This window comes from Mustela nivalis (assembly GCF_964662115.1).
Source record: "Mustela nivalis genome assembly, chromosome: 6".
Taxonomy (NCBI): domain Eukaryota; kingdom Metazoa; phylum Chordata; class Mammalia; order Carnivora; family Mustelidae; genus Mustela; species Mustela nivalis.
The window spans coordinates 42,613,359-42,630,205 of record NC_139025.1 but is presented as its reverse complement, the minus strand read 5'-3'; the positions used below and the strand labels follow the sequence as shown (position 1 = coordinate 42,630,205).

At 43.6% G+C, this 16,847-nt stretch overlaps 1 long non-coding RNA gene across 1 annotated transcript in view; it reads right to left on the bottom strand.

The window, feature by feature from the left end:
- Positions 1-9,862: 9,862 nt before the first annotated feature.
- Positions 9,863-16,847, bottom strand: part of LOC309866952 — a 45,241-nt gene continuing 38,256 nt past the window's right edge. Inside the window, exons 2-3 of the long non-coding RNA XR_014312893.1 lie at positions 14,864-14,957; positions 9,863-10,134 (exon numbers count right to left, since the gene is read on the bottom strand). This is a non-coding gene — a long non-coding RNA (uncharacterized lncRNA). The remainder of the gene's footprint in view (positions 10,135-14,863; positions 14,958-16,847) is intronic.

The window sequence follows — 16,847 nt, the reverse complement described above, 5'->3', positions numbered from 1 at the left end:
ACAAACACCTTCTTTTAATAGTCTGTCAGTCTCCTGTGTCTCAAACTACTTTAGCAGAAGTATCTTAAATGCTGTGGCCCACACTGAATGCCACGCTCAATTGAGAGTGGTCTGCCCAATAGCCAATGGAACAGTCCAGTTAACCAGTTAATTCCCTTTTTCTCTGTACAGAAGCATTAATGGAACCAGTGCTCCATGGTTTTTCTTCCTTCCTTCCTACCTTCCTTCCTTCCTTTCTTCCTTCTTCCTTTCTTTCTTTCTTTCTTTCTTTCTTTCTTTCTTTCTTTCATCTTTTGTTTTTGGTGAATTTTGCCTCATTTTGATATCAGTCCAAACCCCTGAAACTCTGGTACTCTAACATCACAGCTTCTCCCCCTCTCATACTTGATCTTTGCACCCAAGTGCAAGACTTTACATTTTCCTTATCACATTCCTTTTGGTTAGGTTTGGCCCACTGGGGTATTTTTAGATTCCAAGGCCGCCATCCAGCAAACAGCTTTTCCAGCCAGCTCCGGGCCATTTGCAAATGTGATTAGCATATCTGCTCCATCATCATCCGAGTTATTGATAAAAACGGTGAGAGAAAGAGGAGAGCCCGGCAGCGCCAGAGTCCAAACCACTCTCTGGAGTGACGGCCATAGAGTAGCCCCCGTGTCAGTCAGGGTCGAAGCAGAAAACCAAAACCACCCTAAGTACTAAGAGAGGGAGCTGTTCCACACACAAGGAAAGACCTGAGAAGTCCCTCAGGGAACAATGAAGCAAACAAGTGTAGCAACAGCAGGCGGCCATTGTCACTCATAGGCTGACTACCTGGGGGGTGAGGGGGTGGGGGAAGCCACACAGCAGTGAAAGGTGGGCTCAGGGGGGAGATGCAGCCACTGTCAGAGCTGCCACCCAAGTCACAGAGGTGGGGGAAAATTGCCTAATGTCTTCTTTCCTGTCATTGGTCTAACTCAGCTGGAAGCCAGCTGACACAGGAGCTTGGGAAACAGAGTCTCTATGTTATGGAGCATGTGCGAGCAGAAGGGCAAGAAATGGATTGGAGTTTACACAGGCCCCAGCTGGTCGAGCTCCCCGCTCTTTTATTTTTTACTTATAAAACTGTATTGAGGATTATGGTATAGTCCCCCCTTTGTGCGGGGCTGTTTAACTAGTGACTAATGGAATGTTCTTGAACCCAAGACAATTCTCCATCTTGGTCACAAGAAAATAAAGAATTTGTCAGGTGTCCTGGTGAAATCCAGATCCATAATCTTGACCCTATTTGATGTCTCCAAATAGACTGATAGTCCCAGAAAATAAAAAAAGAAGACAAGTATACCATCTTATTCTTAGTGATCCTTTGCTTTCTTACCTGACTCTTTACAAGTCATTGGGCTATATGCATGGGTTGGCAAACTACAGCCTATATATAGGCCAAATGCTGCCTGATGTCTGTTATTATAAATAAAGTTTTATTGAACACATATTCCTTTATATATTGTCTGTGGTTCCTTTCATGTAACAAGGGGCAGAGTAGAGCTGTTGTGACAAAACCAGACGGCCTAAAAGCCAAAGTTATTTACTTTTTGATCCTTCACTTTAAAAGTTGGAGTTTATAATTTACAAACTCCAACTGCTTCTATCTTCTAAATGTAAGACATTTCCCATCTCTAGGTTTTTCACTCCTCTTCCATTTTTTATTTTATCTCTTAGATAGGCAATAATGGTTGATCAATCTTTGGTCTTTCCCATGGGGTCCTGAAAATGGCCCAGCAGTGGCCCATAAGACCTTCAACAAATGAACCCCTCTCTAACCTCATCTGCCACCCTTTCCCCCATGCCCACTCCTGTTAAATTCCATCTTTCTTGAGTTGGTCCATTGAAACATCCATCTTTGGATTCTGATTCCTTCTTGCCACTCCCCTCCCTGCCGCCCCTGCCCCCCCCCGGGGGGGCAGTTGGCGGACCCACTGCAGGGTTTTTGTACAGGTCTTTCCCTCTGTCGGGACAGCTCTCACCCCAGATGTCTACAGAGATGTCCCCCACACGCCTTTGCTGAAGATTCACTTCTCGGTGAGTGTTGCCTGACTTTCTTATTCAAAATTGCCTCTCCCTCCCCACCTCTGCCCCTTCTCTGCTTTACTCTTCTCCATAGCACTTACCATCTGGTGATGTAATTATCGGCTTATTGTCTGTTCTCCCTTCTTCCACTAGAATGTAAACTCCAGGAGGGCAGTATTTCTGTCTGCTTTGTTCACTAATGTATGCTGGAGAGCATCTAGAACAGTGCCGGGCAAATAATAGGCACACAGTAAATATTTTCTGAATGAACAAATGAAGGTCAAGTCCCTAGCAAATGCATTTGGAGCAACTGACTACTCTCCTACCATGTCTTTAGCCATCTGAAGTTCTCTTGCGTCATCCTCTGCAAGCAGGGAGAGTAGGTAGAGAATCCCGCCTGCCTTCAGACCAGCAAAGGCAGAACTTCAATATGGTTAACCATTAAGGATCTATTAGAGTTTGCAAACAAGTTAATCACAAAGAAGTCTGTCGTCAACATTTTAAAACCCAAGATGAAAGAAATTTGAAAGAGGCTTGTCTAGGTAGCAACTGGTTTTTAATTGTTGTTCCAAGAACTTGTCCTTTCCCCACCCATCCTTTAATAAAGATGCTACCATTCGCCCCTACGTGGGGGTAAGAACCATATTCGAAGAGCTCTGAGAAGTTTCTTATGACTCACTGAGCCACAGTAAAGCCTTCCAGCACCTAAGTTGGAAACAGACTTTGTTTATGCTGATTCCTTAACCTTTTCTCAATCCATAAAGAAGTCTTTAGGGATATAGAACCGTAAAGCCCCAAACTCTCCACGCACAGACAGTCTTATCATGGGTCTGAGGAGAGATGGCTAATTTAAATAATTTGATTGGGTAAATCTTAGTTCACTGTCAGCCAATAATTATTGGCATTCAGTCTGCTTTTATTGATCAAGTCGACTTCCTAAGATTTTGAAATGTGCCTAAGTACACAACACTGTATATATATTTTTCATGGCAAAGTTTCCACAGGATATTTCCATGGGAATCTAAGCCTTGGGCACAACTGAAATTTTTGCACAGCCTGAAAGTTAGCATTTTTTTTAAATAAAACTTTCCTTTAAAATACCACTTCCTTTTTCAAGCACTTGTCTTTCTTCACTGTGAATCTTTTTTCATTTTTGGATCATAAAGTTATCTTTCTTTTTATTTTACCTTACAGAAACACTTGACAAGTGTTCAGTCATGAGAAACATTCTTTAAGATCTATGAGATAACATCATTGTTTTAAAATTAAACATGAATTTACTGGGTGAAGCTCACACAAGCAAAGTGACCTAAGTGATCTAAGCTCTTTCCAACCATTCTTTAGGTTCTAACTGCAGTGCTTATAATTTATTTTTAAACATTTTTATAGTTAATAAAAACATGATTAAAAAAAGGTTTAATTGCATCCCCAGTGCTAACCTAACACTGTTTCCAATGACCTCCATTTCATTAGTTCACAACAGCCTTTTGTTCTGGGGTTTTCCAACTGTTTGCTAAGCATTTTTCAATGGAAGTCTCAATTAGAAGGGAAAAGAGGAGGGGGGGACAATCATTTAATTCAAAAATTAATTTGGAGATCAGGCAACTGACTTAGGCTCATGCCAGCAACTTAAGGCTTTCAGCTTTGGCCACATGATCCGAAGGAACTGAGCAACAACTGTCTGGCCGCTTTAATCCCCCTTAATTTGAGAGCAAAGAAACTCACATGTGTTTCTAAGAACATTTTCAGAGTACAAGAGGTCCATTTCTAGGGGACGCTGCCTAATGCCCTTGTCTCGCTGATCTCATGTATTCTAAATTAATTTTTAAACCGCACATGGCAGGGTGGCGTGGGGTGGGGGTGGGGGGTGGGCAAGAAACAGCGAGTCCATCCCGTGTTGTTAAAACAACTCCAGAAGGAGGCTTCAAGAACCCCATCCACACCAGGACATGATCCCAGATAAGAGGGAGACGAGAGTCACAATGCTCACCTTGACTTCCCCCTGAGAAGCTGGGGAAAGATCTGCCGCCGGACAGGCTGCTTCTCCCACTCTGTTTGGAACCCTTTAGGGTCATTGATGTTTAGAAGAACTTAATTAAAATCTGTGGACTATTTTTCAAGAAGTATGTTAAGCCCTCCCGGTCAATGTGGTCTTTTGGGGACTTTTGATTCTCTCCAGACTTTTTTTTTTTTTACTTAGGAGAGGAAAAGCTTACAGACTGAAAAGACAGGTGAATCTCCTAAGCATTTCAAGTCTGATGGGTTGATAAGCAACTGAGTTCTCAAAACTTTATCTGGGCTTTACGAATCAAACCGGAAACTCAGCTAGTCAGGCAGGGCTGGGCGTCTGGGGCAACACTGCAATGGTGTTTCTCCTGTGCTCTCTGTTTCAGCTGTTTTTAATCGTCTTCCCACTTGTTCCCAACTCTAGCCCTTCAAAGAGTCGCCTTCCCTCCTGCAAAAATCCTTTCTTACCCTTGGACCACGCAGAGCCGATCGTACTTTCCAAAGGAGTCCAAAGGAGTCCAAAGGAGTCTGATCAAACCCTTCCAACCAAAGAGCACAGAATAGCTAGCCTTTCCTGATCTTTGACTTTCTGCCATGCACTAGTCTAAGCATTTTATGTGTACGAACCCTTCATTTTCATGGCAACCTCACAGATAGGCATTATTCTTATTTCTGTTCTACAGACGAGGCTGAGGGGTTGCCGACATTCACACAGGGATTCCCACCCAGGTTGTCTCATCGCCAAGCTTGTTCTCTTAATCACACACCTCTACAGTCATTTCACCTCAGCGCGTCTCCTAAGATGACTAGTAACCACGCATTGTTTCTCCCAGGTGGATTGTCTTTGAGCAGGGGACATGGCCTTCAGCAAAGGAGTGAGGCTGTTATCGTGTGTGTCCCTACTCAATGGAGCCTTCCTGGGGACCCCTGAAACCCAACCCCCAAAGCCATGGCCTATTCTGGCCTTGCCACCAGTCTTTGTGTACACTAATGAGCCAATTTGGAAATGGAATTAATACTCATAAACCTATGACATGGAGTTATGTGCAAGTGAAAATATTCAGGGAGTCACAACCCTTTTGGTTATGTGCATTTTCAGTCTCCTAATCCAACTTCCCATTCAAAACAGGAACCCCCTTTCCGAATCCTTGAAAGATAGTCGGTAAGCCTCTTACTTCCAATGCCAGCAAGCTCATTGTACGCCTCAGCTGACTGATCTTCACTAATTGTTAAAATGTTCTTACTCGTATTGAGCGCAAGCCTGCCTCCCTGCAAGGGCAATTTGCATTGAGGGTAAGACGAGTGCAGGGGTGCAGCTTTCCCCTCCCTCCTGAGAACTTTCCAAGTGAAATTATATTCTCAAGGATATTGTTGTGGGCCAGAGAGGATAACATAGGGGCCGAGGATAGGAAAGCCCACAGGCAGTGACTCTGAGGATAAAGAAGCTGAGTTTAACCATTTTCCATAGCAATGACATAGCCGGGGAAGCCCAGCTTTGAAGAGGAGTCTTCGTCCTCCCCAAACACCCTGCCATCCAATCTGCCCCTTATTCTGCAGTCCGTACTCTGACCATATCCTTAGACCATATCCTTCCCTGGCCAAGCTCCCCCCCACTGCCCCGCCCATTATGGCTTCTCACAATGACTCAAAAAAACCAAAAACCAACCAACAAACAAAAAGAATATTGGGGTGCATGGCTTAAGTGTCTGAGCTGTGTGCTTCATTTTGTTCCTGGCAGCGGGATCTCACAGACCCACACCGTTTGAGGTTTTCAATATGTGATTCTTTCCAGAACTTGTGATTGTATTAAAAAAAACCCAATAAAACAAAATATTGATTTTTATCAATAAAGTGTTGACAAAAAGTAAGCAGCACATCAATAAGGAACTGTCTTTTAAGATCCAAATAAAGAAAAGGAATCTTCTGTGAATGAGATCTCTGCCCCCCAAAAGCAAGTCTTGTTTGCTTTAGGTTTGATGGGTTCATTTCTGGAAACTGTATTAGGAATCTTTTTATTTGTTTTATTTTACTTTTTTATTTTTTATTAACATATACTGTATTATTTGTTTCAGGGGTACAGGTCTGTGAATGATCAGTCTTGTACAATTCGCAGCACTTGCCACTGCCCATACTCTCTCTAATGTCCATCACCCAGCCACCCCATCCCTCCTACCCCCCTCTTTTCCAGTGTATTAGGAATCTTTATCAAAAAAGAAAGGTCTGTGTTCTTTCTGGAAATGTCATCATGAGAAGGTGAGGAGACAACAAGGGAGACTCCCCTCTCGGCCTCCAAACTCTGACCCACAGTTTATCTAGTCCAGTAGGCAGCTCTGGCACTGGACTCAGCTGATGAAGGAACGCCACCAAAGTAATCCAAACAGGGTGGCAGAAGAGACAGGAAGGTTTGAAATCTCTCCAGTGTTGGTCCCAGTGAAGTTCTGGGATGTTGGCAGGATTAGGCGTCACAAGAGAAGAGCAGTGCAAAGTTCCACCATTTTGTGAATATATTTGGGTCTGCTGAAATCGGCAGGTTTCATACATTATTGTGAAATTTTTTAATCTTCTTGATAGTTTAGCCATTTCTTACTGATTGGATGGCAGAAGTAATTAGACTATAGACCCTGAATTATATGGGATACATATATATGGGTTATAAGGATAAAGATACTACTCAAGGAAAGAGTAGGAGTCAGAAGCCAGTTTTCTAGTCTCTACTCTAAAAAACAGTTAGCTGTGACCTTGAGCAAGTCACTTAAACCTGGGAACTTCTAGGAAAGAAGGGCTTTGGGCCTCTTATGTTTCTTCCAGTGTAAAGCTTCTGTGTTACGTAACAGCTCACTCCAAAAGATATATCTACAGCTATCTATTTATATCCATCCATCCATCCATCTACACACATATCCATACCTATCCCTGCAAAGTGGCCCAATGTAGTCTCAGTTTCACTATGTTTCCCACTTCAGCCATCAGAGGTTTTTAAAGCAAGCAGTGTTGGAGGAAAAGCAGAAATGTATGAATGGCCAAACGAATGGTAACTGAATGGTAGACCTCAAAACAACAGAAGAGGCAGGAAGAGGGAATTAAATTGTGGTATTAGGAATAATTTAAATAAGGTGGAGCTACATTTAATTAGGGCGGTGCCCAGCACTGTACTTGTGGGTGCTCACTTAACATCACCAAATGAACACTCATAAACGAAGACTCCCAGGTAACAAAAAGAACATGTTCCATGTAGGATTAAGTGGCAAGGGGGGCACTATCAAAGTTCAAATCTTATCCAATGACTCCGGAAGTACAGAGTCAGACGACCCCAAGGCACATTTTTGTATTCGTACTGGGGGAGTCTAGAGGTGCTCCAACCTGACTTACTGAAGTCAGAAAAGCCAAAGTGTGGCCAGCCAATTGCAGAACCAGCTCTGGGTCTGCTTTATGGAGAACTTTCGCACGGGGTCATGTGGCCAGAATGAAGGGTGGTCAGGCGCAGAGGTGAGCTCTGGAAGAGTGAGCCATCTTGCTCCTTTCTTAGCACAGCAATTGCTCTCTAGGTGTCATCCGCAGGACCTAGCGTGGGCACAATAACAGAGAATGGTCAAAGTGTGCTTTTGCAGTCCAGCATCCTCTTTCCGCCATTTCCCCCTGCATTAGACTTGTTGCTGGCAGCTCCTTGATTCAGAGGTCTGGCAGCAGGAGCCCTGGGGAGGAACTCTTTAGAGCTATTTTTAAAGACGGTCATCAGGACAACAGCACATTCAACCAGTCAGGTTTGTCTATATGTCACACTGTTGGATGCACAGTGATGCCACCGCACACCCACAGTGGGTGAAAACATATTGGAAACCAGTGATTTGGCTTCCAAGTCTCGATGCCTCAGATCCTGCAAAATGGGAGGGCTTCTATGGCCCTTTTGGCATACAACGTGGTTAATTCCATTTTGAATAGAGACACCAAATCTGCCCCCAAATTTTGGTTCAATTATCCCCTGGGTTACAAGGCCCCTGCTTCCATGCCTCTCCATCTGAATGGCATTTTTCCGCTTTATAACCAAGCTTCTTAAGCCAGTCATTGGCCATTTTGTAAGGCAACTGTGGAACAGCAAGCAGTTAAGGTGCTCTTCTCCAAATGCATTTCAGCAACCCAAGAACATCATGTCCCCCCAACTTGCTTAGAAGCAAAAGAAAAATTCCCCCAAATATTTGAATCTCCCAAATAAAGGAGCAAGATCGAGGAGGAGGACCAGACTGGAAAACAAAAGAGAGGAGGAACCTCCAGGGAGAAGTGGCAGATGGTCCAGCAGGTGGACCGTGACAGTCCACAGAACTGGCCAAACCGACTGGTGGACCAGGCAATTTTTAGCAATGATTGCAGTGTGAGCCAGAGTGCACCAGCCATGCGGCACGTTGCCAGTCATCGCTCCTAGTGACATTCCAACCAGATAAGCAATACGTTCATTGCTGGAAGGGGGTTGAGGGACACCGGGGAGGAAGTTAAGGAGAACAGGCAGGCAAGATAGAAGAAGGATGGGATCGAGTCTCCCCACCCACATCTAACAGGTTCCAACATGTCTGAACAGGTAACTAGCAAGGTGGCTTAACCTTTGGTCTTTGCACACCCAGGAACATTGCTCCATAAGAAAAATTTGATTTACTCAAAGAAGTAATTAAATCTGGTGGCACAGACCTAATCAGAACACCATTCATCAGCACTCAGAGTTGGAAAATTCTTTCTCTCCCCTTTGTAAATGTCCAACCCTGGGCACTTTATTATTCAAGGTTTTAATTAAAAAGGAACATGAACAGTTCAATAACCTGAAGCCATCCATCATGTCCACAGCCTAATAAAAGAATGCAGGGCTGCGAAGACACTCACCTCTCTACAGGGTAGGGCAAGCTCCGCGGCAAGGAAGCAAGGAGTCACTTGGGTCTCTACCTCTCTGCTGACTTGACTGTCATATTGCATAGTTGCTGCTAAACTGCACGGAAGGTATTTCTAATCTCATGACGGTGACTGGAAGAGGTTGAAGGACACAAATTAAGTCTCAGAGCAGTACAGCTGAGTAAGAATGGAAGGTCAGTCAGTTGACTCTTCCCACAATTCCCCGAACAAGGCAATTATTCATGAAGGAAATTTCAAATTATTTTCATTAGACTTGTGTTTTACCAATCTAACCAAAGTGATTAATTAGGGATTAAAATATTTACTCTGCACATGCTGCCTTGGCTCAGCACTAGCATATTTAAGCATCGTGCTAAAAGGGTCAGCTGTTTCCAGTATTGTTTGGAATTCATTTCCTATTTTCTATGTAAAAGGGCACTGACATGCATGTCTATACCATACTTCGGGTCTCTCCAGGCACCGAACTGGAGAAGAAGAAAGAGGCTTTGTGGGTCGTACCCTTTACCCCCAGATCTCTTCCTCGTTAGAACCACTCTGGGGTGGTGGCCATAGTTTTGCTGTATCCATGTCTTTGTAACAAAGTGTCCAGAACACCTGGGTGGCAACAACAACATCATCATCGTTGTCACCCTAGTCAATGACACATGCTGGAGCAGTGACAATTGCATAGCAGGATACATCATGGCACATGGGCGTGAAGGAGACTGCCAGAATGGGGGGACAGGACTCTAGAGGGGTTTCTATATGATGGACCATATGATGGCATAGAGCAGATGAGAGTAACTGTTTCCTGTGTGTTGAGAGAGTGGCAGCAGACACGGTTATTCAAACAGGATGTTGGAGTCTCGCTTCTACCAGAGCATTTATGAGCTTAAATGGTCACCTTACTGAGGCTCCTGGTGGGATACCAGTGTTGGGAAGTATGCCTTATTTATTCAGAAATCCCTAACAATTTAAGACGTTGCTAAGACATTGCACGGACAGAAGGCTGTGGGAGAGCCATTCACTCATATGGCTACGGGGCACCTGCCCTGAAGGAATGAGACTCATGGGGGTTCCACGATTGCTCCTCTGAAGGTTTGTAAAAAGTAGTTCAGAAGATCCAGATGATGTTTAGGCATTTCCCCTTTTGCTTCCTGCTCGCACAATTCATCCCGTTCCTCTAAGTGTTCTCACCAAGCCTTGAGAGATCTGGAAAAAAAAATTATTATAGACACAATTATATATATGTGATGTGGGAATCAATCAATTAATTATTCTAGTTGTGGAGATGGTGAGCACAAGGTGATAAATATGGAGACATAAGTAAAACCATGATCGTTGTAGGGTGCAGACGAAGAAGAGAATGGTAGGTCCAAGCCTTTGCCTGCAGGGAGAGGCAGTGCTCAGATGAGTGGGATGAGGGAAGTGGTGCCATGAGAAGAGGAGGGAGCCACGTCTGAGGAAAATCACCAGGGTGGGGGGGGCGCTAATGCCAAGACTGCAAAGCGTCCAGTGGCGAGGGATGAGTCTGCGGTGCCCCAAGCCGGAGAGAGACCCTGGATTGGCCAGAAGAAGGTATTTATTGACAAGGAGAGCCGTAGTTTCAGTGGAATAGTGAGGCCATGAGCCAGGTTGGCTGGAGCCCAAGGAGACAGCTGGTGTGGGGACGTGGCTGTGACAGCAGGTACAGCAGTGTAGCTCTGGAGTTCATCTAGCCATCGTAAGAATAACGAGAATTTGGAGAGTGATTTCCATGCACCAGGTACTACGTAGGCAGTATCTTATGTTCTTTAATCCTCCCAACGAATCTATGCTCACTTCCTACACAGCTACTAAGAGGCAGAACCAGGATTCAAACTCAGGTCTGTGAGGAAGCAACGCTTATGCTCTTCATGAGGGCAGAACGCTGTCTTAATAAAAGATTGATAGGAGGGCACTAAAGGAGCCAAGAGTAGCACAGCTGGGAACGTTAGTGACTGTTATGATGCCCTAAGAGAGAAGATATGGTGAACTGGGGTCCATCTCTCAGCCCAGATCCATGATGTGCTCTAGAAAACTCCTGGGAAAACAAGTGTGAGGTTGGAAACCAGTAGGTCTGGATTCTAATTTTGACTCAGGGCCCTAAAAATCTCTTGAATTTAGGAAAGCTACTCAACATTTGCATCTCAGAGTCAAAGGCACCCATGACCCCAAAATAAAGCTGCTTATTTTATCTACTTGGGGGGGCTATCGTGAGGATGCAATATAGTAAATGAGTTCATTAAGATGGTTTACCATTCTTCGGCAAATGTGGTGGGCCAGCACTGTGCTAATCGCCTCACATGCACTCTTTCCTCTGGCTCTCATGATAACCCTGTGTGTGGGTACTATTATTCCCGTGAGATAAAAGAGAAAAAAAGAAGAAACTTTTCATAAAGTTCAAAGAACCACAAGCATGTAAGGTTTTATGATTACGATTTTGTAGGAAGTAGTATTATCCAGCTTAAAGTGGAGATGTTAAAAAAAAAAAAAAATCTCTTCTTCTGAACCTCCTAGAAAGAAAAAAAAAAGAGAGAGAGAGAGAGAGAGAGAGGCTGAGGTAAGGCACGCATAGATATGTAATTGGGAATCACGTAGTATAACCGAAGGCCCGGCTACAGGGGCCTCTTTACAGAGAAGACTTGCTGGTTACCTGAAATTCTGAATCACTGAATGTGGGAATCATCTTGGCTGTATTTTGGAGAAAGACTGTATCGGATAGAAAGCAAATTGATCTTGGCCAACAGCTCTGCAACATTATCTGCCCCTCGAAGTTGGACACGTTTCAGGGTATTTTCAGTCTCAAGGGAAGGTATGCTTTTCCTTTACCTTCTATCTAACTTTTAGAGCCACCACAACCTCCCCAAGATGAAAAAAGATGCATAACAGGATTTGCATTCCTTCTCAGAATATGACTGCTGCAAGCAAACAGTCCAGAACTTTCTTGTTAGCAATATTATTAGAAGTCTCTCTCGTTTCCTCACAGGGCACAATGCCCCGAGGGGAAAGAAGTCACCTGCCACTTTCTAATGTTATTTAATCTTTTTAGTCTGAGCTGTAAACTGTCAATCACGGGGAATGTTTAGTCACCTTGAATGCTGTTTAATCAGTAGAATGCTTTGTATATCTATAAATACCTGATGACACAGGAATTAAGTCTTCACAATAATTACCCCACTCCATCATTGGACATCATTACTCACAGGCAAGGCCAAAACCGTTTTTAATCTCTCCTGCTTTCTCACTAAAAAATGTTTCATGACTGCTACAGAAATGGAATTGCTCTTTCCCATGGAGGAAAACGGGTGACTGAAATCCGCACACGGGGCCGGGGTCGTGGATGAGGTCTGAATGGTCCCGTCTGCCATTAAGTGCTGCTGATGACAGGATAATTATGATCACGTGAGCTGATTGCCAAGTGTGTGCCGCGAGGAACGGGAGCAGCCCCGCTTCAGCGTGTGAGAAGTGATTCATGTTATGTGCACTGAGGTTCATGCTCATGGATTCCGTTTACTAAGGTCATTCAAAGATGACTTTTTTTTTTTTTTAAATGTTAAGAGAAAAAGGAGCACCTGGCTGGCTCAGTCGGTAGAGCATGTGACTCTTGATCTTGGGGTTGTGAGTTCAAGCCCCACATTGAACAGACAGATAAAATATATATACATATATATTTAAAGATTTTATTTATTTGACAGAGAGGGAGGGAGCACAGCAAGGGGAGTGGCAGGCAGAGACAGGGGGGAAGCCTGATGTGGGGCTCGATCCCAGGACCCTGGGATCATAACCTGGAGCAGAAGGCAGATGCTTAACCAACTGAGCCACCTAGGCACCCCCAGGCAGATCACTTAAAAAAGAAGCACAGAAAAAAGATGGGAGGCCATGCATTAATACATTAACTATATAAGTCTTTGTGACTATGGCTGTTCCTCCCTTTCCAACTTCTTTCTCTGTCACTCTTTTTTCCTTTATTCTTTTCGACATTTTCCAAATTATGCATACCAGATATTTTCACAAAGAGAAATCTAAATGCATTTTAAAAGGTGTTAAAATTAGGGGCACCTGGGTGGCTCAGTGGGTTAAAATGTGTTAAAATTATAATCACTTGGTCATACTCTGGTAAATAAAAACACACTTGGTTTAGCACATTGTTACGTCAAACCTAACAGTACTAGCCTGGAATGCCTGCCGGCCATGGGTTCTTGGAATGCTGGTCATAAGATCCCAATCTCCTACGGACGGCTCTGTCAGCATGATTATTGGGACAGGTTCAATTTTGACGGCTGAAAAAATGCTGGTTGGTAACGGTGCAGCGTATTTTCTGGTACAGTGTGAAGCCATCCCTATCTTTCTCTTTCCGGCTTTCTTTGTCCTTTCTTTCTTTCATTTATGGTCTGTTTTATAAGAAGCACTTTAAAACTTGGAATTCCTGTGTGGTTTGAAAGGAGTGCAGAAAATTCATTCATTCCCTATTCATTCATTCCACCAGTATTTCTCAAACACTCTTCTGTGTGTCAGGCCCGTTCTAGGTGCTGAAATACAGCCTGAAGCAAAACAAACAAAAATCCCTGCCTGCATTGAGCTAAATCCTGGGGAGGGAAACCCCAAGAAATAGAAACTTTAATCAAATGAATTGGAACATGATGGTGTGCTCACTGTTAATGACAAAGACTGAACCGGAAAGGAGGGAAGTGAGCCTGAGCCGATGGGGTGATTTAGATGGGTGGTCATGGAAACCTCACTGACAAGGGGGCGTCTGAGTCAAGAAGGCAATGGGTGGAGGCCCTGGGACCACCTGGCAAAGGAAACAAGAAGAAAAGAGACTTTGAGGTGGGATTGTGCAAGGGGGCAGTGAGGAGGCTGGCATGGGGGCAATGTGGAGATGGAGACCTATAGGATCTGAAGTCCAAGAAGGAACAGATAGCTCATGCGAGAACTTGCAAGCTGTTGTAAGACTCCTGTGGCTGTGGAGAGGGTGATGGAAAGCCAAAAGATTTCCAGCAGAGGAGTGACATGATCTGACTTTCATTATAACAGAGTCATTTTTTAAAAAAAGATTTTATTTATTTATTTGCCAGAAAGAGAGAGAGATAGAAAGAAAGAGAGCGCACACAAGCAGGCAGAGTGGCAGGCAGAGGCAGAGAGAGAAGCAGGCTCCCTGTCAAGCAAGGAGCCCGATGCAGGACTCAATCCCAGGACCGTGAGATCATGGCCTGAGCCGAAGGCAGCGGCTTAACTGACTGAACCACCCAGGCATCCCATAACAGAGTAATTTGTTGACTAGGTTCAGGACAGACTGGAAAGGGCAAGGGTGAAAGCAAGAAGACCAGCAAGAGGATCTTATGTCATCTAGGTGTGGCTAGTAGACCAGCACGATGCCTGTGGAGATGGTGATAAAGGGACAAACACTAGATTTTTTTTAAAAAGATTTTATTTATTTATTTATTTAGGGTGTAGGTTGAGGGGTAGAGGGAGAGGTAGCGATAATCCCAAGCAGACTCCCCATTGGGCATAGAACCCAATGAAGAGCTGGATCTCACAACCCTGAGATCATGACCTGACCCGAAATCATGACTTGGACGCTTAACCGACTGGACCACCCAGATGCCCCTGGGTATATTTTGAACATAGAGCCAATGAGATTCATTGACTGATCAGATGTGGGGTTCAAGAAGGGTTTTTAGTCTGAACAATGGAAAAGATGAAGCTAATAAAAATATAAATGGTATTTAAATGCATGAGACTGATTCAAATCATAAGATGGAAGCATAGAAAGAGAAGACACCCAAGGTCTGAGCCCTGGGCATGGTGTTGAAGGAACAATGAGATAAAGAGATTAGTCCAGGTAATACTATGTGCTATAACAAACATAACCAGAAATTAATAATGGCTCAAACTTAATAGAAGTACACTTCTCACTCACATAAAGTCCAAAATGTATGTTTTGATTGGTGGTGGCTCTCCTTCCATTTTGTGGCTCCTCTTCTTCATATGGTTTCTAAGGTCATCATGAACATCTGCATCATTCAAGGAGAAAGGGAAAGAATGTGGAAGATGGTGCATAATTATTTTAGGATCACACCAAGAATTGGTACCCCTGGCCTTTCCAAATTACAAGGGAGATTCAGAAATGCTGTCTAATGAAGGGCTCTTGAAAAACAGAAAGCACGTTTGGTAAACTGCCATCCAGGCTCTGTCACAAGGAGGAACCAATAAAGGAGACTGAGAAAGACTGGCTAACGAAATCCTAGAAAAGTTGGTAGAATATGATGTCCCGGAAGCCAAGTGAAGAAAAAAATTTCAATGAGGAGAGAATGATCAGCTGTATCCAGGGCTACTGAAAGATCAAAAGAGATGAGGGCTGAGAACTGACCCATGGATTATCATTATTAACACAGGTGACTTTGACAAGGGCAATGACTTGTTGGAATGAGCTCAAGAGAAAAGTAAAGGAAGGAAATTAAACAGAGTAGGCATGGATAACTCTCTGCAGAATTTGTTGAATGTAGATCAACACAAAGGCTTAACAGCTACCTTCCTTGCCATGGTTGTAGCAGGGAACAGAATTCACCCCAATTGGTTCAAAGGAAGGAAATTTAAGAAAGTATTACTTGTGGAGATGTGGGTTGTATTGAGGGAATAAGCAACAGATAGTGAGGTATCCAGGAACTAACCTTAGTGGGAAGATGTTACTACCTCTAAACTGAAGGGACAAGGAGAAGAGATCGGGTTAGTGGACCACAATGAGAGACTAAAGAGCAAAGAAGAGTCATCCAGTGGAAGCTGTAGTCATGGAGAGACCTAAATGTTGCCTGAAATAGAGCATGGAAGGAAGGAGGGAGCCCGGAAGAACTACTCTAAACCTTTACACTCACCTTCTAATCTCCAAATATTGGCCAAATCTAATCATAATTCCACCAGCAAGGGAGCTCAGGAGACGGGTTCGTCAAGGGTCATCCTCCCATGGCACAAAGCAAGGTCAAGAAGAATAGAGAATGAATCAGCAGGTGGGGAGGGGAAGAACAGGAAATAACAAGACCAGAGAGGTTGCCTGAACTTCTACTACAGAAGTGGAGGGATGTTAGTTGCATCTCATAAAGGCCATGCCTTTTGCTTGATTGAGTGCTCATGGGATAGTTACCGTATCTTTCCTGTTGACTAGCATATGGCATGAAGATAATACGATGATTCCAAAGAACACTAAACAGGCTTTCTACAGGACACCATACTCATGTAGATTAGCACACTATGTTTACTTAAAACAGGAAACCAATATTTGACTAACTCTCCAAAACCTGATTCGGTGATAGCAACCATTCCGTAGGGAGGGCTATATATAATATATAAGTTCCACAATGTTCTAAGGCAGCAAGTTGTATGCACAGCTAAAATAGAGACGGCTTACTTAATAACCAAGGTGATTTGCATTTAACTGAGAGGGAAGTAAATGTGTACCGGCAATCCACACGCAAAGTATGGTCTGTGATTATAAAGCCAGGTAACAACGTCACACAGTTAAGTCATGTGCGAGCCTATGTGCATGTACCATTCACAGAAGAGAATTAAAGAGGGATTCCAAAGGATACTAAAATCAGCGTAACTACTATGCCCTCCACCCCTGCCCCCAGCTCCTCCTTTTCTGATTTTGTATAATACAAGCCCATCTAGGAATCATCTCCCTTTTGTGGAAGGGAGAACAGCTTTACGCAATATTCATGTTTTCAATAATATCCCATGCAGAGCACACTTGAGGTTTCTTTTATAACTTTCCTAATCATCTTCCACCCAATACAATTAGCATTATCTAAATTAGTTATCAGTTTACCAAATTGTCTCCTCCTTTAAAAAAAAGTCATATTGCAAAATTATAGGTATAGCCATAGACAGAACCAGTATTCTATGCTTGC